The following is a 22,204-nucleotide window of genomic DNA, read 5'->3' on the forward strand; positions in this document are numbered from 1 at the left end:
GGAGGGGTTTCTTGTTAGCAGCCCCTTAGAACCACCACAATACCCCCGTACTGGATGCTACTGGTTCCTGTAACACTGTTTTGGGGGGCTTTTACACTTTTTAAAACAGAATCAACAGCCCTCGTGTCAGGGAGCCCCCGATCTTCTCTCTTAGGCCTTTACCCCCAATGCTGCTCTGCCAAACATCTGCTCTTGGCCCAGGGCTACTCCCGCTACCGCGGCCCACCGGCCGCAGGGAAACCAGGGCCGGGCTTGCTGCCTCTCCCCTGCTCCAGGCTCACTGTTGAGGCAGCGGGGGAGTCGGGTGACCCTTGGCGGGGCTGGGCAGCGACGCGAGTAAAAAACAACCTCTCCTCGAGCCTAGCAAACGAGTGGAAGTACGGCAGGACCCGAAAGCTCCTAGCAGCTATGCAGCAACCGTACCACTGCCAAGCGGAAGCGAACGGGCTTTGTTCGCCGGTCCGCGCCTCCCCGGGAACGGGACAACTCAACCCGCGTGCCGCTGCTGGGTGCGCGTGCGCGTCGGCACTCGCACTCGCCCGCGTCGGCACTCGCCCGCGTCGGCACTCGCCCGCGTCGGCACTCGCCCGCGTCGGCACTCGCCCGCGTCGGGAGCGCGTCCGGCAGGTAGGCTCGCTCCGTCGCAACTGGCGCGCTCCTGTGGTGGTGTGTTCTGGGCCGGCAACGAGCAGCAGGCAACGTGCGCTGAGTTTGAGCGGTTGGACCGGGCACCGAGCGTTTCGGCGAAAGGGGAGCAGCCAGTCGCCCGCACTATCGGGGGAGCCAGGCTGCCTCAGCGGGGTCCCGCCAGCCCAGCGCCCACAGGTGAGCACGCAGCGGAGGGGAGGCTACAGAGTCAGGACAAGGCCTTGCTGCGGCCTAAGCCCAGCCTGAGCGTTCGGTTTCCTGCTCGCTGCCGGGCCCCGTGTCGCCGCCAGCGATGTGGATCTGAGGCAGCGTGACCCGGGGGAGCTAAACGCGGCGGGACCTTCTCCCCCGGTTGGGCTTGCGGGTCCCGAGGGGTGGAAGGAAGCGACTCTGCGGCGGCTGCGAGCCCTTTTGCTGGGCTATTGTGTGCTAGGCTGAGGCGGCCACCCGGCCTGGCTGCTGCGGAGGGCCTGGGCCGTGAGGCTGCCCCTTTGTGGGCTCGGCTTCGATCTCGCCGCGCCGTGCGCTTTGTGCTCGCGGAGTGGGGCCTAGCGTGGCCAAGGGAGGAAGACGGGGACGGCCCTCTGCCTGCGACGCGGTGAACCCTGTCGCCGCAGCAAACAGGTTTCAGGAGTAAATGGGCCGCTGGGTCCTCCTCAGTGAAGGCTGATGTTTTCCTCTAATACAGTGAGAGGAAAAATGGGGGAAGATTCTTGCTGATCCTTGCGAAATTAAAAGGCTGGAGTTCTCTTCCCTTATCCATGGATTTAAAAGGACGGGAAACAATAGCGTTTGTAGTGAAAGGCAAAGCATCCGAAGTATTTCTTCAGGAGAACTAAGTTTCTTTTCCAGTAGTGAATGGTGGTGCTTTTATTATAAGTTCACGTTTTGCTTGTAACTGTAAACATGCAATATTTCTACAATGTTTTCTCTTCAGTCTCTATTTCAAACAGTCTGGGTGAATATTGCCTTTCCTTTATAATAAATGGTTTACTCATATGCTAAATAAATAAAGTGACTTAATTTGTTTAACGTGGCAGATGAGTGGATGTCAGGAAGCACATAGCTAATTGGACTAGGTCATGAAGGACATGGGATATTCTGTGCATGGGACATAGTTTCACTTGTCAATTTAACTCTGAGGCTAGCACAGTGCATTCCAGAGGGGGAGGAAAAATGGGAGTGATTCTTCTCAAGCCCGAGTTATTCAAGCTGGTCTTCAAGAAGATTTGAGATATTGGAATATAGGTGGGCTATTATAGAGGCTTTTAGGGTAAAACATTTATCTCTGGACTAGTAATCTGTTGTAGAAAATAATCAAGGACTTTCTCAGTCTCATGCTCTGGCAGGGAGGAAGGGAGGTCAGGAGGAAGCAGAGACAGGACACCTGACCCAAACTAGCCAAAGGGGTATTTCATACCACAGCACATCATGCCCAGTATATAAACTGAGGGGAGTTACCTGAAAGGCCCAGATCACTGCTCGGGTTGGGCTGGGTATCGGTCGGTGGGCGGTGAGCAATTGTATTCTCTCCCCTTGTTATTTCCCTTATCATTATTATTATTGGTGATAGTAGTAGTAGTTTTGTATTATAACTTTGTTACTGGATTATTTTTATCTCAGCCTGTGGGAGTTACATTCTTTTGATTCTTGGGTGATATGGTTTAGAGCGAGGTGTCCCTGCCCATGGCAGGGGGGTTGGAACTTGATGATCTTAAGGTCCTTTCCAACCCTAACCATTCTATGATTCTCCTCCCCATCCCTCTGGGAGTGGGGGGAGAGCTGTGTGGTTCTGAGTTACTGTCTGGGCTTAAATCACGACAATGAGAAACATGATGTTCTTTTAAATTACAATCAGTTTGCGCTTTTTTTTTTTTTCCTCTTGCTTGTAAGTGCTTGTGGTCTTGTAACTATCAGCTTTAAAAGTTAGACTGAGTTTTGCCAAATAGACTATTGGTGTGTGTTTTACTTTAATGGTTGCCTCATTTTCAGGAGCTAATCTGAACTAGGTGAGTTATGGTAAATCAATGGTGTCTGAAATTCTGGACACATACAAGGAACTCAGTTCTGCAGTTGTGATGCATATACTCAGTCTGCAAAAAGCCAAAGTGAAAACTTTTTTTCCAGCTGCAGACTGTAGTTACCTGAATCCTGGTTAGTGCTGTTAATGCCACCTGCTGCAGAGAGCAGTAGCAGTGAAGTAAGGACACTGGCAGGCCCTAGTTCATGTCAGCCATCAACTTGGGACCTAAAGCTTAAGATCTGTGAAGTTAACATTATGAACATTGTGGATGCAGGAGATGATTTTTACTGTATTTGTTCTTTTTTTTTTTGCTTTGTTTTTTTGAAAGAAAATCAGTATTAGGAAAAGTGACAACTAGTTGTGATTCCCTCTTCATTGTGAGGGTGGTGAGCCACTGGCACAGGTTGCCCTGAGAAGCTGTGGCTGCCCCATCCCTGGCAGTGTTCAAGGCTGAGTTGGATGGGGCTTGGAGCAACCTGGTCTAGTGGAAGGTGTCCCTTCCCATGGCAGGGGGTCTTGGAACTGGGTGATCTGTAAGGTCTTTTCCAACCCAAACCAGTCTGTGATTAAAAAGAATACACGACAGGTAGAGACATACTGTTGTCTTAATATATATGTTTTGTTTCATTAATAAGAGAATTTGTTGTAAGCAGTTTACTCTTTTTCAAAGTGTAGGTATTGTTCATGTCTTAAATGTGCAACGTTATGATAAAAATGTAATTTGGGTTTATGTCTTCTGTGTACAGTATCACATCATGGACTAGAAATGGAGAGATATGCATAAATACTGTCTTGTTACTGTGAGATGTTACTGCAGGTTTGTCTGAGTTTCTCCTATTAGTACTTAATTGCATGTAACAAAAATATTCTGAAATCATTGACTTGGGGTTGTTTTATGCCATGCTATAGTGTATTTAGCTGTTAACTATACTAAGTAAAGAAAGAAAACAAACCCTAGATTAATGCCCCGTTGATACTCCTAAATTTTATGCCACACTTCATATACATATATATTTTCTAGTTTTAATACAGACTACATGCTGTGTTTCTGTAATGCCCAGGACAACTCTCTTAAATATATGCCTGTTTGTGTTAATCTATAAAATGGTGATGTTATCACAGGAATAATGAGAGATTGGGTTACTAATTCCACAATACTTTAATCAGCTAAAGTGCTAGATAATTACAGTTAACCAGATGGTACACTTCTGATTTTGATTTGTTTCTCTTTGTAGAAGCTGAATAGGGAAGCTGAGGTTGGCTTTGTTTTCAGTTGGGAAGTAAAATATTATTTGAATTGTAAAGACTTTATTTGTTCTTTTGCATCTGGAAATTTAAAAATTATTATGGATCTATTCCTACCGGGAAAATGATGTAAAGAGAGCAGCAAATTAATCTATAGACAGTTGTTGACCATTTCCTTTTTTTGTTTGCCTTATTTAGGAACAGTATTGTATCTTTTCTTGTAACAGTCGATGACCTTGCTGAGACATGAAGAAAAACAAGGAGTGTAGTGATAACTTCTGTTGCTTAAAGAATTAGTCATCAGCTCCTTTAAAGTGAAATAGCACTTCTTTGAACTTTGGTTTGAAGTCTTTAAGTTAATATTTTTAAATTCTTGCATATAGTACTAAATGAAGAAAAAAAATCATTTAGCTTTTCATGAAAGACCACCGTGACTGTTCAGTGTTTGATTTTTTTTGAATGCTGTCAATGAGGAGCATTTAAAATGCCACGCTTTTTAAAAGAGTTATTTTCAAGTACGTGTTCAGATGAAATATGTCAAAGGAAAACTATATATGAAGTAAAATTGTGTGCTAAATTTTGCTAACATACAGATTGTCAAAAGGTTGAAAAGTTTTTAACTAGAGTAGGAGTATTTTAAAACAATTTAGTGTTAAATTGGTGGAGGGAAAGCTTAAAAATCATTTCCTTTATGTAAAAAATTGCTACAGCTGGTGTCTAATTTAGAAATATAGGTGTATTAAAAGGCTTGTCTTTGTTTTTTCCATTTAGTCTGTATTACAGGTCTTTCATAAGGGAAGATTCTGTATCCACTATATTTTGGAAGAGGATGAAAACTGAAATAAGGGTTTACAAGTTCTATTTTGTACACTTGGTATGTTACTGTAAAAGTCAGAGAAACTCTCCAAGACTCAATTTGGTGTTTTAGACAGCAGGCATTCTTTATTGCACCCCTGGGTGCACCTGTTACTTGCCGACAGCAGCTATACATTTAGCATACTCATGCATATTAATAGATTTTATCCTGATAGCTGTTGGAGGGATGGTACAGCCCAGCACAAGCAGTCTGGGTGGTTCCTCGATTGTGTGGAAGACAACTTCCTTCTGCAAGTAATAGAGGAGCCGACAAGGAGAGGTGCCATGTTTGACCTCATGCTCATCAACAGGGAGGGGCTGGTTGGAAATGTGATGATCCAGGGCAGCCTTGGCTGTAGCTATCATGAGATGATCGAATTTGAGATCCTCAGGACAGTGAGAAGAGCATGCAGCAAGCTCACTGCAACTTCCTTCTGCAAGTAATAGAGGAGCCGACAAGGAGAGGTGCCATGTTTGACCTCATGCTCATCAACAGGGAGGGGCTGGTTGGAAATGTGATGATCCAGGGCAGCCTTGGCTGTAGCTATCATGAGATGATCGAATTTGAGATCCTCAGGACAGTGAGAAGAGCATGCAGCAAGCTCACTGCTCTGGACTTCAAAAGAGCAGGCTTTGGCCTCTTCAGGAACCTGCTTCATAAGGTTCCATGGGATATAGCCCTAGAGGGAGGGGGGGGCCCAAGACTCTTGGTTGATATTCAAGGATCACCTGCTACAAGCTTAGGAGTGTTGCATCCTGACTAGAAGGAAATGCAGCAGGAGGGCCAGGAGACCTCCTTGGATGGATAAGGAGCTGCTGAGGAAAATTAAATGAAAAAAGAGGCTTATAAAAGGTGGAAGCATGGACAGATGGTCTGGGAAGAGTACAGGGATATTGTCCAGGAAGCTAGGGACCAGGTTAGGAATGCTAAGGCCCAGTTAGAGTTAAACTTGGCTAAGGATGATAAGGATAACAGGAGGGGATTCTATAGGCACATAGCGAATAAAAGACAGATTTGGGACAATGTGAGTCCTCTCTGGAAGCTATCAGAACTGGCTACCTTTTATTTGGAGAAGGCTGAGGTTCTGAATGACTTCTTTGCCTCAGTCTTTACTGAAAATGCTCCAACCACACCGCTCAGGTCTTGGAAGGCAGATGCAGGTACTGCAAAAATGGAGGCCTTAGGCCCATTATAGGAGAGGATATGGTTCAAGACCATCTTAAAAATCTGAACATGCAAAAGTCTCTGGGACCTGGTGAAATCCGCCCACGGGTCCTGAAGGAGCTGGCGAATGAAGTTGCTAAGCCGCTGGCCATCGTATTTGAAAAGTCATGGCAGTCAGGTGAAGTTCCCGACAACTGGAAAAAGGGAAATATAGCCCCCATTTTCAAGAAGGGGAAAATGGATGACAGAGGGAACTACAGACCAGTCAGTCTCACCTTTGTGCCTGGCAAAATCTTGGAGCAGATTCTCCTGGAAGGCATGCTAAGGCACACGAAAAACAACAAGGTGCTTGGTGACAGCCAGCATGGCTTCACTAAGGGGAAATCCTGCCTGACCAATTTGGTGGCCTTCTATGATGGGCTGCGGAACTGATGGACAGTGGCAGAGCAGTTGATGTCATCTACCTGGACTTGTGCAAAGTGTTCAACACTGTCCCGCATGACTTTCTTGTCTCTAAATTGGAGAGACATCAGTTTGATAGATTGACCACTCAGTGGATAAAGAACTGGTTGGATGGCTGCATGCAAGGAGTTGTGGTCAACGGCTCAGTATCCAGCTGGAGACCAGTAAGGTGTGGTGTCCCTTAGGGGTTGATGTTGAGACACAGTTAGTTATCAGTTAAGTGTCAGTTAAGTGTGCTATTAAGACATTTAAGAAACTTTAAACATGTAATGTTGCTGCTTTCTCTTTCCAAGATGATTGCAACTTTGTGTATCACCTTAGAACCAAGATCTTAATTCTGTTCTCAGATCTGTGAAAATGGAATCTAATTTTTTGTGTTTTGAAACCTCGCTACCTCCTGGCATTTTTTTGACCAGGTGTAGGACTCAGAATTGGCTCCAGTCTTGTGATCAGATATTTTAATCTTCTTAAATTACCTAATGTTGGTTTGGACGTCATGTTTGAAATATGCTTTGTGTCCTGGGTTCAGATGTAACAGTTATTTTTCTGTTTCCTAGTAGCTGGTGCAGTGCTGTGTTTCTGCTTTAGTCCGAGAACAATGCTGATAACACACCGATGCTTTTAGTTGTTGCTAAGTAATGTTTACTCTGATCAAGGGCTTTTTGGTCTCGTACTCTGCCAGTGTGGAGGGGCACAGGAAGCCAGGAGGAAGCAGAGACAGGACACCTGACCCAAACTAGCCAAAGGGGTATTCCATACCTCAGCGCATCATGCCCAGTATCTAACCTGGGGGGAGTCACCTGGAAGGCCCAGATTGCTGCTTGGTTTGGGCTGGGTGTTAGTTGGTGGGTGGTGAGCAATTGTATTGTGCATCCCTTGTGTTTATTGTTTGGGTTTTTTCCCCTTCCCTTTTTATTTTTATATTCTTTCCCTTTGTTATTTATTTCTCTTATCATTATTATTAGTAGTAGTAGTAGTTTAATATTATACTTTAGTTATTGGACTGTTCTTATCTCAACCCATGGGGTTTACATTCTTTCAGTTCTCCCCATCCTGCCTGGAGAGAGGGGGAAGAAGGAGGGTATTGAGTGAGTGGCTGCGTGGTTGAGTTACTGTCTGGGCTTATGCATTTGTATGTCGGTACATATATGACCCCACTTTAAGGTGTACAAGTTAAGCATCTCATGTTTAACTAAAGTTAGCTTTGACATTTGTGTTAAGTTGTTCCCTTTTGCCTATATGTGTGCCTCAAGTCGTGTTTCTTTCCTCTTCCTTATGTGTATGTGTAGTTGCTTTCCTGCAAAAGCTGTGAAAATTCTCTGCTTATCTTTTGGCTTCTGAATGACTGTTTGTTTTGAAATATATATGCACATATGTGTATAATATATATTAAAAAATCATTAGAGTCACAAAATTACTTGGATTCACAGGAATTTTTTCCCCTTTTTTGTGCACGAAGGTGTTGACGCATTTGAGTTAATTTGTGTAGGGTTCATCTCTACATGGCCCATATCTGTATGATTATGCAAGTACATTAAGGATGTAATTTGAAACCTAGTTGCACAGGTGTGACTGGGGAATAACTCGGCTTGCAGATGTTGATGGTGTACTATAAAATTTTAGTCTGGCTTTGTGCTAGGTCAAATAGAAAGGAAATTTTACCAATAAAAAGTATGCATTCCATAATAGAAGTTGAGATGGACATTCTTCTAAAAGAGCACCTGTAAAGCAGTAATTTTAAGAGCACTTTTATGCATATTAAAACCAGCTGCTGCAAATAACAGCTTTATTTTAAAATCCAGTGTTCCATTTAAGGAAAAGTTGTTGTTCCTTGTACAATCACAATTCTTCCATGGATGTACGGGTGCTCATCTACTAAAGAAGTTGAGTTTTGGGAAAGAAGATTATTTAATTAAAGCTGTTCCTTAATATTTTTGTAAACCTCCTTTAAAAGAAGGTGGCTAAAAAATACTGAAGTTTACAGTTGCGCTCTGGATAGCAAGTCACTGTTAGTAGTTGCTGTTTGAAATTCAGCAATGCAACATAGGCTCAAGTTTTGATTTAACTACATAACAGAAGAGAGGGCAGTATTTTGCAGAGTAGGATGTAGTCATAGGTGTTGAATTTAGAAAGTGCTGATAAAGAGAGCATGAAGCAGCAGAAAGATACATCTACTCCTGTCACTTCAAAACCATTTGTAATGTCTTGTGCTTTATTTTCTGATGCATGCTCAGGCCTGACTTCAGAGTGGTTATGGTTGAATTTTAATTTTTGTATGCCATGAACCATTTCTCAGGCAATACAGTTAAGTGAAATAGTGAGTGTATCTTACTTGGCATTTGAGGGATACCTAGTCAGAATTCAGTGGCCATTAGAGAACATAGAATGCTCTTGCCTGAGAGCTGCTCTTCTGCTGAATTTGAATCACTTGTTTCAAAAGTTGGATTTTCACAAAGAAACTTTTTTTAATCCACTTTTTTTTTCTTTTTTACTACAAGGATCCCTCTAAATAAAGGTTACTTTATTTGCTTTCTAAAAATGTCAAAATGGAGTTGATGTTGCAGAAGGAGGCCTTCAGATTAGATACAGTAGAATTAGTGAGAAGGGAGTTGCCATGTCTCCCTAATTTGTCTCTTTGATGTACAAAATACTGGAATAACTAGAGGACAGTTATCCATATGTGAGGAGTTGGAAAGTAAACAGTTTGACTACTGCTGACTGTAAAAACTGAGATGTTAAATAATTTAACATGGTGTCCTTTAGTGTATAATGATATTTAGTTATTACTAAACTTAAGTACATTTCAATAGGGTCTATAGAGTTAATTTAGTATCCTTATCAAGTTAATTCATTCTCTGTTGCATTAATGCCTGAGACTCGCAGCTACTTAGGGTATTTTAAAACCTGTAAAAGGGAAGTACTTGCCTGTGGTGACTCAGAAAGTTGTGACAGAGCAGGAGCTAAACCCAGGTTGCCCATGCTACACACTACTGCTCTAGTACCACTAATCCTTTTTTTTTTTTTTTAATATATATTTTTTTAAGGTTTCAAGGAATGCTCAATCTTCCCATGTGATGTGGTCATCCGCTGAGTCAGCAATTCAACCCATTTCTGTTTGCTGTGCCTCAGCTTTCTGGAAGAGTGCTCTTCTGAGATAAAGCCACATTCTAAAACATTCTGAAGCATTTTTATGAGAAAAGTAGTAGAGCTGTTGTTGAGTGTGACCATGGTAGAGTTGTCAGTAGCCAAGTTTAGGAATTTGAGTAGCATTGTAGTAATATTTTTTAGAAGGATTTTTAATGGTGATAATTGAATCCTTGTGCAACAATATTACAGAAACAGTTTATTCAGGACTGAGGAGTGGGGAAGACAAGTCACTTCAGTAAACTAGATTGGGTTTAACGGAAGCACATGTACTTCAAAGAATGGATGCTAGAAACACAAGACATGCAGCAGATGGGATTTTAAATAAATGAAGTACTGGAAAGTTTGGGACCATCAGAAATTTGAAAGAGCTACTCTGCTTTTGCTTTTATTTTACTAAGGTCTTATATTTATAACACTGTAAGTAATTTCAGTGTTCTTTATTTTCTACCCAGAGTATATCAACAAAATACGAAAACCCGTGTCCCATCTTAGATTTCCATAGCTTTTCCTTTTGAGTTAGGTATCCAAAATGCAGAAATGTCCATTTAAAAAATATGCACTTGATCCTTTACATCCAAAATCTTGTGTTGATTCATAAAACTCCCTAAGAACTCTCCATCTAAGTTTTTTTGCATTGTTGGGAAACACGGGGGATATCTCTTCCTAGCGTGTTTCTGCCGAACCTCAAGCAGACTGTGGTTATTTTGTTGCTTAACATACATCTTCATTAAACATCATACATATTCATTAACTATCCAAGAACCGCTTCACATAATTCCACGCCCATTTCTGCATGCGCACAACAATGTGGTAGTGGTCTTTTGGGGGTTGTTTACTTCTTCCAACAATCTTCATCACTTCTGGCAATCTTTAAAGCATGTGCAGTAGATAAATGCTTACACCAGCTTAATTGGTTCGGTAACACTGCAAACATAATCATCCTGTCCTACTTATCAGTTAGCTTAGCTGCAATGCATCCTGGACATATGCTAGTTTCAGATACTCTTTATCTACACATCCTGTTTTGGTTTTCTGGTGCTGTTACTAATTCACTTTGTAGCTGATCCTCCTGTATGCCTGCCTGCCTGTCTTTTTATTACAACATGCTATGTCTGGAACTTTTAAAGAGGTAACTGACTACCTGTGTTTATGGAAATTACTGGGCTGAACTATTGTTGGAAGATGGTCGTGATACAGTTCAGTTCAGTGTTGCTCTGTGCACAGTGAAAGGAAATTAGATATTATTAAAATATAAAATCCAATTTTCTCTGGTATTTATTGTTTGCGTAGAGTTGTCTATTTTCATATGAAATTGTTCTTATTTTGGTAGATTCAGTGCTTTCTGCCATCTTTAGTTTGAAACCTTAACTTCTGATTTATCTCAGTTAGCTTTTCTGTTCTCAAACTATGTCAGACTGCCAAAAGGCGCATTCAGTTTGGTATCTGAGAAGGCTAGTGTGGGACAGCTGCTGGTTTGACTTCATACCGTAGTTTATCACGCTATAGGTTCCATGTGTGGGCATGCTAGAGGTTCAGGTGTCCTATGTCAAGGAAGGCTCTGGCCATTGACTGACTCCTGGCACTAAGGAAACAGAGCTAGTGAATGGAGAGAAGATATTACCAAATATCAATTTTTGCTTTTGTTGCTTATACCAGTTTCTTTAATGTATTGCTGCATTTTCTTTTCCTAGTGGTGGCATTGTCACTGCAGAGGTATCCATGAAGAGGATGACTGATTCCATGATTACATAAATCCACTGGGATTTCTTTTCCTGATGGTTGGGAAGACAGGTTGGTAGGGAGTGTCTTGAGGTGCAAGAAAAAAACTACCTGCACTTTCAAGCAGTCTGGGTCATTACAAGGTGGTGGAAATTGTTGTAATTTTGTATGAAAAGGAGATGAACTGGACAGGTGACATTTTGGAAAAGGAAATCATCATGCAACTTGCCTCAATTTTGTAAATTTGTGTGTGTGTGTATGTCTTGTTTTATAATATTCTGTCACATTGGATTGCTCTGGCTTTTGATTATTCTGCGGGAAATGAGAAGCCCTGAGGTGTCTGAAATAACAAATGGCATATAGTTAAGGGCACTGAAGAAAACAGTGTCTGGAAGGGTTGAAAAGATTCATAATTCATGAATCAAAACCAGGGAGTGTATAGAGACTAAATTATTTTATGTAATTGATTAATAATTGATGTCATGAACTGTCTTCTGAAAGTGTTTAAGTAGGCCAGTAGGTATAGAGGCATTGGATAAGCTGGGATGTACTTTTCTGTGTCCAGTGTTGTCACATTTGTGGAAGCAGGCATGTGTTTGATATTAACCATGCCAGGCCTTTGTGCTCTGACATCCAAGAGCTCTGAGAGAGAAATTGATACATTTCAAAATGGAAAAGCTTGGGCCCTCAAATGTCTTAAAATTTAAATAGAAATTAGAAATATTAATTAAAAGATATTCACAAGCTATTCTCTGGGACAGTTGTGCATAATGCACTTAATGTTTCATGTGCTTGATTGCTGATGTGTGGGTTTGGTGGTGGTGAGTGCAGTACATAATATTTTGACTAGAGCTTGCTAAAACCTTTTTCCCTTCTGTTTTGCTGTATATTGATGATTCTGAGTGCAAGACGGGACAAGGAAAGGTAGATTCCTTGGAGGATGACTTTCAGAAATATTAAGTACACATAGTTGAAAAGCTGGCATTTCTGTAGAGCTATAGATGTTAAACAGACTGAGCTGTTTAAGACTTTCCATAACTGAGCAGCTGTGGTACAAAAATTATGGTATCCTAGCAATTTTGCAAGCTCAGGAGTGTTGCATCCCAACTAGAAGGAAATGCAGCAGGAGGACTAGGAGACCTCCTTGGATGGATAAGGAGCTGCTGAGGAAAATTCAGAGGAAAAAAGAGGCTTATAAAAGGGGAAAGAAAGGACAGACGGCCTGGGAAGAATACAGGGATGTTGCCTGGGAAGCTAGGGACCAGGTTAGGAAAGCTAAGGCCCAGTTAGAATTAAACTTGGCTAGGGATGAAAAGGATATCAGGAAGGGATTCTATAGGTACGTAGCGAATAAAAGACTCAGGACATCATAGGCCCCCTCTGGAAGCTATCAGGAGAACTGGCTGCCCTGGGTTTGGAGAAAGCCGAAGTACTCAATGACTTCTTTGCCTCGGTCTTCGCTGGCAAAGGCTCTGACCACACCACCCAAGTCATGGAAGGCAGATGCAGGTACTGCAAAAATGAAGACCTTAGGCCCATTGTAGGAGAGGATATGGTTCGAGACCATCTTAAGAACCTGAAAGTACACAAGTCCATGGGACCTGATGAAATCCATCTGCGGGTCCTGAAGGAGCTGGTGAATGAAGTTGCTAAGCCACTGCTCATCATATTTGAAAGATCATGGCAGTCAGATGAAGTTCCCGACAACTGGAAAAAGGGAAATATATCCCCCATTTTCAAAAGGGGACAATGGATGACCGAGGGAATTACAGACTAGTCAGTCTCACTTCTTGCCTGGCAAAATCTTGGAGCAGATTCTCCTGGAAGGCATGCTAAGCCACATGAAAACCACCAAGGTGCTTGGTGACAGCCAGCATGGCTTCACTAAGGGGAAATCCTGCCTGACCAATTTGGTGGCCTTCTATGATGAGGCTACAGAACTGATGGACAGTGGCAGAGCAGTTGATGTCATCTACCTGGACTTGTGTAAAGCGTTTGACACTGTCTTGCATGACATCCTTGTCTCTAAATTGGAGAGGAATCAATTTGGTAGGTGGACCACTTGGTGAATAAAGAACTGGCTGAATGGCCACACACAGTGTTGTGGTCAATATCCGGCTCAGTATCCGGCTGGAGACCAGTAACAAGTGGTGTCCCTTAGGGTTCGGTGTTGGGACTGGTCTTCTTCAACATCTTTGTCGCCGACATGGACAGTGTGATTGAGTGCCTCCTCAGCAAGTTTGCCAGTGACATCAGGCTGTGTGTTTCGGTTGATACGCTGGAGGGAAGGAATGCCATCCAGAAGGACCTCGACATGCTTGTGAGGTGGGCTGATGCCAACCTCGTGAAGTTTAACCATGCCAAGTGCAAGGCCCTACACCTGGGTCAGAGCAATCCCAGGCACAGCTACAGGATGGGCAAAGAAGAGATTCAGAGCAGCCCTGCGGAGAAGGACTTGGTGGTGGTGCTGGTCGATGAGAAAATGAACATGAGCCAGTAGTGTGCGCTTGCAGCCCAGAAAGCCAACCGTATCGTGGGCTGCATCAAAAGGAGAGTGACCAGCAGGTCGAAGGAGGTGATCCTGCTCCTCTACTATGCTCTTGTGTGACCTCACCTGCAGTATTGTGCGCAGTTCTGGTGTTCTCAACTTAAAAAGGACATGGAACTGTTGGAACAAGTCCAGAGAAGGGCCATGAGGATGATCAGGGACTGGAGCACCTCCCATATGAAGATAAGCTGAGAAAGTTGGGGCTGTTCAGCCTGGAGAAGAGAAGGCTGTGTGGAGACCTCATAGCAGCCTTCCAGTATCTGAAGGGGGGCTTTAAGGATGCTGGGGAGGGACTCTTCATCAGGGACTGTAGTGACAGTAGAAGAGGTAATGGGTTAAAACTTAAACAGGGGAAGTTTAGATTGGATATAAGGAGGAAATTCTTTCCTGTTAGGGTGGTGACGCACCGGAATAGATTGCCCAGGGAGGTTGTGAATGCTCCATCCCTGGCAGTGTTCAAGGCCAGGTTGGATAAAGCCTTGGGCGAGTTGGTTTAGTGTGAGGTGTCCCTGCCCATGGCATGGGGGTTTGAACTAGATGATCTTAAGGTCCTTCCCAACCCTAATTATTCTATGATTCTATGAACCTACCTCAGCTCTGGGGGAACAGGTGCGTGAACTATAGAGGAGAACAAAGGTCAAGGATGATTACCCCCTGAAAGCTGCATCTTCAGTATGTGGTGAGGAAGTTCCCAGATGGAGTGGAAGAGCTGATTTTACTTCGGCTCCTGTGATAACTAAAAATAATCCCTTTCAACATGACTTAAGCGTCCAATCCTGTGATGACTATTAGAGGGGCCCTGCCTCCAGCCAGGTGGAGGAAGGGGACAATCGGATTTACTGGACTGTGTGGATCAGATGGCCTGGCACATCAGTCCCACAGAAGTATAAGGCTCTAGTAGATACCAGTGCACAGTGTACCCTGATGCCATCGAGCTGTCAAGGGGTGGAACCCATCTATATTTCTGGAGTGACAGGAGGATCCCAAGAGTTGACTGTACTGGAGGCTGAAATCAGCCTGACTGGGAGAGAATGGCAAAAGCACCCTATTGTGACTGGTCCAGAGGCTCCATGCATCCTTGGCATAACTACCTCAGGAGAGGGTACCTCAAAGACCCAAAAGGGTACCGATGGGCTTTTGGTATTGCTGCTTTGGAGACTGAGGAAATTGAGCAGCTGTCCACCTTGCCTGGTCTCTCAGAGGATCCTTCTGTTGTGGGGTTGCTGAAGATCGAAGAGTAACAAGTGCCAATTGCAACTACAACAATGGACCGGCGGCAATATCGCACCAACTGAGACTCCATGATTCCCATCCATAAGCTGATCCATATACTGGAGAATCAAGGAGTGATCAGCAGGACCTGTTCATCCTTTAATAGCCTCATATGACCAGTGTGAAAGTCTTTTTCTCAATTCTTTCGGCAGCAGAATACAGGCCACAGTTTGTTTTTACTTGGAGTGGCATCCAGTGCAGTTGGAGCCGAATGCCCCAGGGCTGGAAACACAGCACTACCATTTGCCGTGGACTGATCCAGACAGCACTGGAACAGGGGCAAGCTCCAGAACACCTGCAATACATTGATGACATTATTGTGTGGGGCGGTACAGCGGAAGAAGTCTTTGAGAAAGGGAGAAAAATAATCCAAATCCTGCTGAAGGCCGTTTTTGCCATAAACTAGAGTAAGGTCAAGGGACCCGCACAGGAGATTCAATTTTTGGCAATAAAATGGCAAAATGGACGTTGCCAGATCCCCACAGATGTGATCAACAAGATAACAGCAATGTCTCCATCAACTAATAAGAAAGAAACACAGACTTCCTTGGGTGTTGCGGGGTTCTGGAGAATGCACGTCCCAAATTGTAATCTGATTATAAGCCCTCTCTATCATCTGATCTGGAAGAAGAATTATTTCAAATGGGGACCTGAGCAACAACAAGCCTTTGAGCAAATTAAATGAGAGATAGTTCATGCAGTAGCCCTTGGACCAGTCCAAACCAGGCCACATGTAAAAAATGTACTCTACACCACATTTGGGGGGAATGGTTGTGCTTGGAGCCTCTGGCAGAAAACTCCTGGGGAGACTCGAGGTCAACCCCTCGGGATTTGGAGTCAGGGATACGGAGGATCTGAGGCCAGCTATACACCAACTGTAAAAGATACTGGTAGCCTGTAAAGGGGTTCGAGCTGCTTCAGAAGTGATTGGCACTGAAGCACAGCTTCTCCTGGCACCCCGGTTGCCCGTGCTGGGCTGGATGTTCAAAGGCAGGGTCTCCTGTACACATCATGCAACCGATGCTACATGGAGTAAGTGGGCTACACTAATTACACAATGAACTCGAACAGGAAATCCCAGTCATCCAGGCATTCTAGAAGTCATCATGGACTGGCCAGAGGGCAAAGATTTTGGAATGTCACCAGAGGAGGAGGTGATGTGTGATTAAGAGACCCCACTACGTAATAATAAATCAGAAAGTGAAAAACTGTATGCCTTGTTTCCTGATAGGTCCTACCATATTGTGAGAAAGCATCAGAGATGGAAGGCAGCTGTATGAAGACCCCAACGACAAGTTGTAGAAACTGCTGAAGGAGAGGGTGAATCGAGTCAGTTTGCAGAGGTGAAAGCCATCCAGCTGGCCTTGGACATTGCTGAACAAGGAAGGTGGCCAGTACTTTATCTCTGTAGTGACTCATGGATAGTGACAAATGCCCTATGGGAGTCGTTGCAGCAGTGGAAGCAGAGCAACTGGCAACGTAGAGGTAAACCCACCTGGCTGCTGCACTGTGGCAAGTTATCACTGCCCGAGTGCAGAACCTGGTGGTGAAGGTACGTCATGTAGATGCCCATGTACCCAAGAGTTGGGCCACTGAGGAACACCAGAACAACCAACAAGTGGATAAAGCTGCTAAGATTGAAGTGGCTCAGATGGACTTAGATTGGCAACATAAAAGTGAATTATTTTTGGCCCGGTGGGCCCATGACACTTCAGGCCATCAGGGCAGAGATGCAACATATAGATGGGCCCGTGATCGAGGGGTGGACTTAACAATGGACACTATTGCCCAGGTTATTCATGAGTGTGAAACATGTGCTGCAATTAAACAAGCCAAACGGTTAAAGCCTCTTTGGTATGGAGGACGATGGCTGAAGTATAAATATGGGGAGGCCTGGCAGATTGACTATATCACACTGCCACCAACCCGCCAAGGTAAGCGCCATGTGCTTACCATGGTGGAAGCAACCACCGGATGGCTGGAAACGTACGCTGTGCCCCATGCCACTGCCCGGAACACTATCCTGGGCCTTGAGAAACACATTTTGTGGCGACACGGCACCCCAGAGAGAATTGAGTCAGACAACGGGACTCATTTCCGGAATAACCTTATAGACACTTGGGCCAAAGAGCATGGCATTGAGTGGGTATATCACATCCCCTACCATGCACCAGCCTCTGGGAAAATCGAAAGGTACAATGGGCTGTTAAAAACTACACTGAGAGCAATGGGTGGGGGAACTTTCAAGCATTGGGATACACACTTACCAAAGGCCACCTGGTTGGTCAACACCAGAGGATCTGCCAACAGGGCTGGCCCAGCCCAATCAGAACTTCTACATATTGTAGAGGGGGACAAAGTTCCTGTGGTGCATATGAAGAATTTGCTGGGGAAGACAGTCTGGGTTATTCCTGCTTCAAGTAAAGGCAAACCCACTCATGGGATTGCTTTTGCTCAGGGACCTGGATACACCTGGTGGGTAATGCGGGATGATGGGGAAGTCCGATGCGTACTTCAAGGGGATTTAATTTTAGGGGAAAACAGCCAATGAACTTAACTGTATGTTGTTGCCTGCTGTGTAATACTTTAATAGCCCATCAACCAGATGTCTTCCGGCCACCAGCGACTAGCTCTGACTTACCTTCAACCATCATCCCAACAGAGAGCGAACTTTGACAGAACCAGACAAGCTCTACAGTAAGGGAATGATCAGCATCAGCAGGCAACGACCCAATACTGCACGCAGCCTCTCCTGCTCTGAAAGACTATTACAGGAGATGGAGACAACATCATGGACCAGATGAAAGCATACAGGGGTTGGTCCATGCCCTAAGTAATGATATCTGCCTTTTTGTGTGTGTGGATGCATGTATATATATATGTGTGTGTGTGGGGGTGTATATATATGAGACAAGAGTGATGGTATATTGAAAAATGCGGGATTTGAGCATGACGTGAATGGTATGGAATAAGGGGTGGATACTGTCCTGAGTTCAGCAGCAGCAGTCATTTTTCTCCTTTTTAGTAGATGGTGCAGTGCTGTGTTTTTGACTTTCAGCCTAGGAGCAACGCTGATAACTCTGATGTTTTTAGTTGTTGCTAAGTAATGTTTACTCCAACCAATGACTTTCTGAGTCTCATGCTCTGCCAGGGAGGAGGGAAGCCAGGAGGAAGCAGAGACAGGACACCTGACCCAGACTAGGCAAAGGGGTATTCCATATCACAGCATGTCATGCCCAGTATAAAAACTGGGGGCAGTTACCCAGGATGGCTAGATTGCTGCTCAGGTTGGGCTGGGTATTGGTCAGCGGGTGGTGAGCAGTTGTATTCTCTTCCCTTGTTATTTCCCTTATCATTATTGTTATTGGTGGCAGCAGTAGTGATTTGTGATATACCTTAGTTACTGGAATGTTCTTATCTCAACCTGTGGGAGTTACATTCTTTTGATTCTCCTCCCCATCCCTCCAGGAGTGAGCGAGCAGCTGCATGGTTCTTAGTTACTGGCTGGGCTTAAACCATGATACTGTGACAAATCAAATAGAGGTTCTGGGGAAGTGTCACCACATGAACTTGTTACAAGGGGATTCAGATAGTAAGGCCTCTGTGAGAACTGAGCACTGTTGTAATTTTTCCCCACCTCCCATGGGTGGAAGACTCATGATGACACGCTGTAATTCTGTGGTCTAGAACAAACTGTACACAGAGAATAATTGAACACACGAGAACAAATTGTGATCACAGTGTTCACTTGGAAAAAAATCAGAACCATGGAATGGGTTTGGGTTGGAAGGGACCTTAAAGCTCATCCAGTTCCAACCTGCTGTCATGGGCAGGTACACCTTCCACTACACCAGGTTGCTCAACACTCTACCACATGCATATTTGTATGTCAAATTCTAAATGTGTTTCCCTTCAAATATTTTAAACACACACTTCAGAAATGTTTGTGTTTCATCTTCCTTGAACCTATGGTTCTTGATGCAAGGGATCCCCAGTAACCCGCAGATAACTGGTTAAACCCACTGTATTACACCACTTCCCTGGGAAGTCTGACAGGCTGCTGTCTTTAATTACACCTCTCGGGGCCCATTCAAAATTTAAATTAAGCAACCTACAGACTTTGCAGGAGACCTTATGCACAGAGGTACTTCCCACTTAAACCTTCTAAAAGCCTCAAAGTACTAGAGAAAAGAACCAAGTACTAGAGAGAACCATAGAGCCCTGTTTTATCACTGTTTCTGCATGTGACCAGCCTTCACATATGTGAAAGAAACAGTGCTGTTTTCACATAATTGGGGATGGGGCTTTGTAATATTAGGGCTTTACAATATTAGAGCTTTAAGATCAATATTAAGGCTTTGCAATATTAAGATTTTTCAGTACTGGAGCTGGGGCTAAGTTATTAAGAAAAAAAAGGTTTTGAGATATCATAACTCAGAAAGGCACACTGTGGTTAAAGACATAATCTTTTAGACGAAAGACGCTGTAGTTAAAGACAGTATCATCTCTGGACAAAAGATACACTCTGTGGTTAAAAAGAATACTATCTTTGCATAAGCTATGAAACTAAGCAGGTGCAGGCTGGTTAAACAGTAAGTTGGGGTACCACAAGTCTGCCAAAGAGTTATAAAATTGAACTATAAAAGGAGATAAATAAATAAAAGGAAGGGGCATACAAAATCCAGTAAGGGGAAATGTAACCAGAGGCAGGACAGTTAGCATGTAGATTATACGCATCAGATAGGCTGTAAACCTTGGAGTACCCAACCAATGGGAAAACAAGGGAGGGAACTTGTAGATGGGGGGTGGGGGTGGAGGGGTGGGGTGTGTAGGAAATATTAATCACAGTTCTGCTTTTGCTATGTGTGCCTACTTGCCAGGACACCTGTTTTTGCGCAAACATTAAACAGCTGCTTCACTGCTGTGCCTACCCTGAGCTTAAGTTTTTATCTAGAGACCATTTCTCACAACACACACCTTCTACAACTGAGAACCATGCAAACAAGCAGGGAATGAAAGTGAGAAGGAATCTGTAAACCAGGCCATTGAGCTCAGCAAGCAAGGAAGAAACTGGATAAAGCTATAAACTGTAATTCACCAAGACTAAACCTGCCCAAAGCCTACATTTTCATCACTCCTGTTAACATAAGGATGAATAATACATCATGATGGAAAAGTCAGAAGTTAATTTCTTATAGCTATCTTGAAAACTACAAGTTAATCACAAGCATAAGTGTTAACAGTGCAATATATTTAACCCACTGACATACAACAACATACAATTACAAACCAAGTAAAACCAACTACAGAACTGGAAGTAAAATTTAAATATATTTTTAGTTTCAAAAGCTTTACTACAGTTAAACCCCCCTAATATGCAGTATCTGTTACTATCTTTGTTCACACACACTGGGACTAAGTCTCTAAGCAACAGTGACAAACTAAGGCTCACTAGGTGTCACTGTCAAAGTATTAGTTCCTACAACACAAATTATTCAAGATATTGTACAAATTTTAAAAAATAAATAACCAAGAGGAAGAGTGAAAAGGGGAAAAGGCATTTTAAGATTTCCTAGCTCTAGATCAAGAAAAACTTTGTCCTTGATGACACCAGAACGCACCAAGCTGTTGATGAAACTGTTCTCAGCACCGTTCTGGGGAGGGGCGAGATGTACATGCTACCAAGGCCTCCTGAGGGACACGATTTCACAGCTCCTACAAAACAGCTGAAAGTCCTGCGCACAACCCTAGTCACATGTCGCTACCTTTCCCCTTGCTGGCGTTACTTCCCGGCAAGCAGGCACACAGCGCTCCCTTCCATGAATGCGAGGAGTTGGAGGCATATCTCCCCATCATGGGGAGCAGAGGAGCTCATCATGTTCCTGCGCAGACAGGCAGGCTCGGGGCTACCCGGGGTGCACAAACTGGGCACTGCCCTCGGCGAACGCACCTGCAATCCCCAAAGGGACCCCGCGTGGCTCCAAGCGTTGTCACCGCTTTGGGCATGATCCCCCCATTTACGGCTGCGCACTCTCCGCATCCACCAGTTGCATCCAAGCTCCAGCCCAGCGCCCCAAAATGGTTCCCCAACCTTCCCGCCACGCGTGGGCCTACTGGGCCAGGCTAACTACTCCTGCCGGTGTTGCCCCAAACCCGGTGGCCCTGCCCCACCGCTGCCGGGTCATAAAGGGGAGGGCGCTGCGGTCCCGCTGGGGTGCGGTGTGGGCGGCTGTTCACACCCAGCAGAGCTGAGGGCCCGGCCTCATAGAACGGGGCCCCAGAACCGCAGAGCTTATCCCTAACAGCGGGCAGCGCCTCACCCCAGAGCGGATACCTCCGAAGGCCCCTTAGCACATCAGGGCACACAGCCTCCTCAGCTCGCACCCGTACACAGAGATCCCTTCCCATGTCCCCTTTACTTCGGTACATGCTTCTCACCAGTTGTCTTCAAATAGGCGGATCTGATCATCTTTCCCCAATGACTTTCTAAAAAGCTATAGATTCCATTCAGAACATTACTTTATCTTCCCATTCCTGCTATTCCAAGGATACTGCTCAATTTAGCATTTGCCACTGTGGATCTATAAAGTACATGAATTTTCACAATTTCTATAGAGATTATTCAATTAAGCAAAAGCATACTAAACTCAAGGAGAAGAAAAGATTTGGAGCAATGTGACATAGCTGAATATCCAGGTGGACTACTAAAAAAATATTAGAGCAGTTTAAGGATAAAGGAATTGGAAGCCAAGTCAACATGCTTGATGCACATGCTGGGCTCAGCAAAGCTTAGGCATTATGGAATACAGATGTAAGGATGATAAGATCATGAAGGTACAAGTTCCAGTGGAGTAAACAGAGTAACGTACTGCAATAAATTGTTTTGGTCACATAAAAAGGCTACAGTATCGGAATAAAGAAAATTATTTTTGAAAATGCTTCCCTACTACTTCAAATTCAAGTCCTGTTCAAGGAAGACTGTGGAAGCTTGTTTCAGCACCATAGCATGTGCAAATAACACCCCATCACTAGTAACGAAAACTACTGGCTTGATACAAGGCATGCTTCAGCCTCACCCCCAAACGCCCAGTATACAGCATCCCCACCAGTTGAGAGTCAA

The 22,204-nt window shown here is 44.1% G+C and overlaps 1 protein-coding gene across 1 annotated transcript in view; it reads left to right on the forward strand.

The window, feature by feature from the left end:
- The first annotated feature begins 602 nt into the window (after window positions 1-602).
- LOC133219248 (E3 ubiquitin-protein ligase SIAH1-like) overlaps window positions 603-22,204 on the forward strand; it is a 30,806-nt gene continuing 9,204 nt past the window's right edge. Inside the window, exon 1 of the mRNA XM_061366425.1 lies at window positions 603-825. The gene's annotated coding sequence lies outside the window, so the exon portion shown is untranslated. The remainder of the gene's footprint in view (window positions 826-22,204) is intronic.

Source organism: Neopsephotus bourkii, unplaced genomic scaffold (assembly GCF_033783945.1).
Source record: "Neopsephotus bourkii isolate Nb327-2 ecotype Australia unplaced genomic scaffold, CSIRO-AGI_Nbou_v1 NB_1338, whole genome shotgun sequence".
NCBI classification, from domain to species: domain Eukaryota; kingdom Metazoa; phylum Chordata; class Aves; order Psittaciformes; family Psittacidae; genus Neopsephotus; species Neopsephotus bourkii.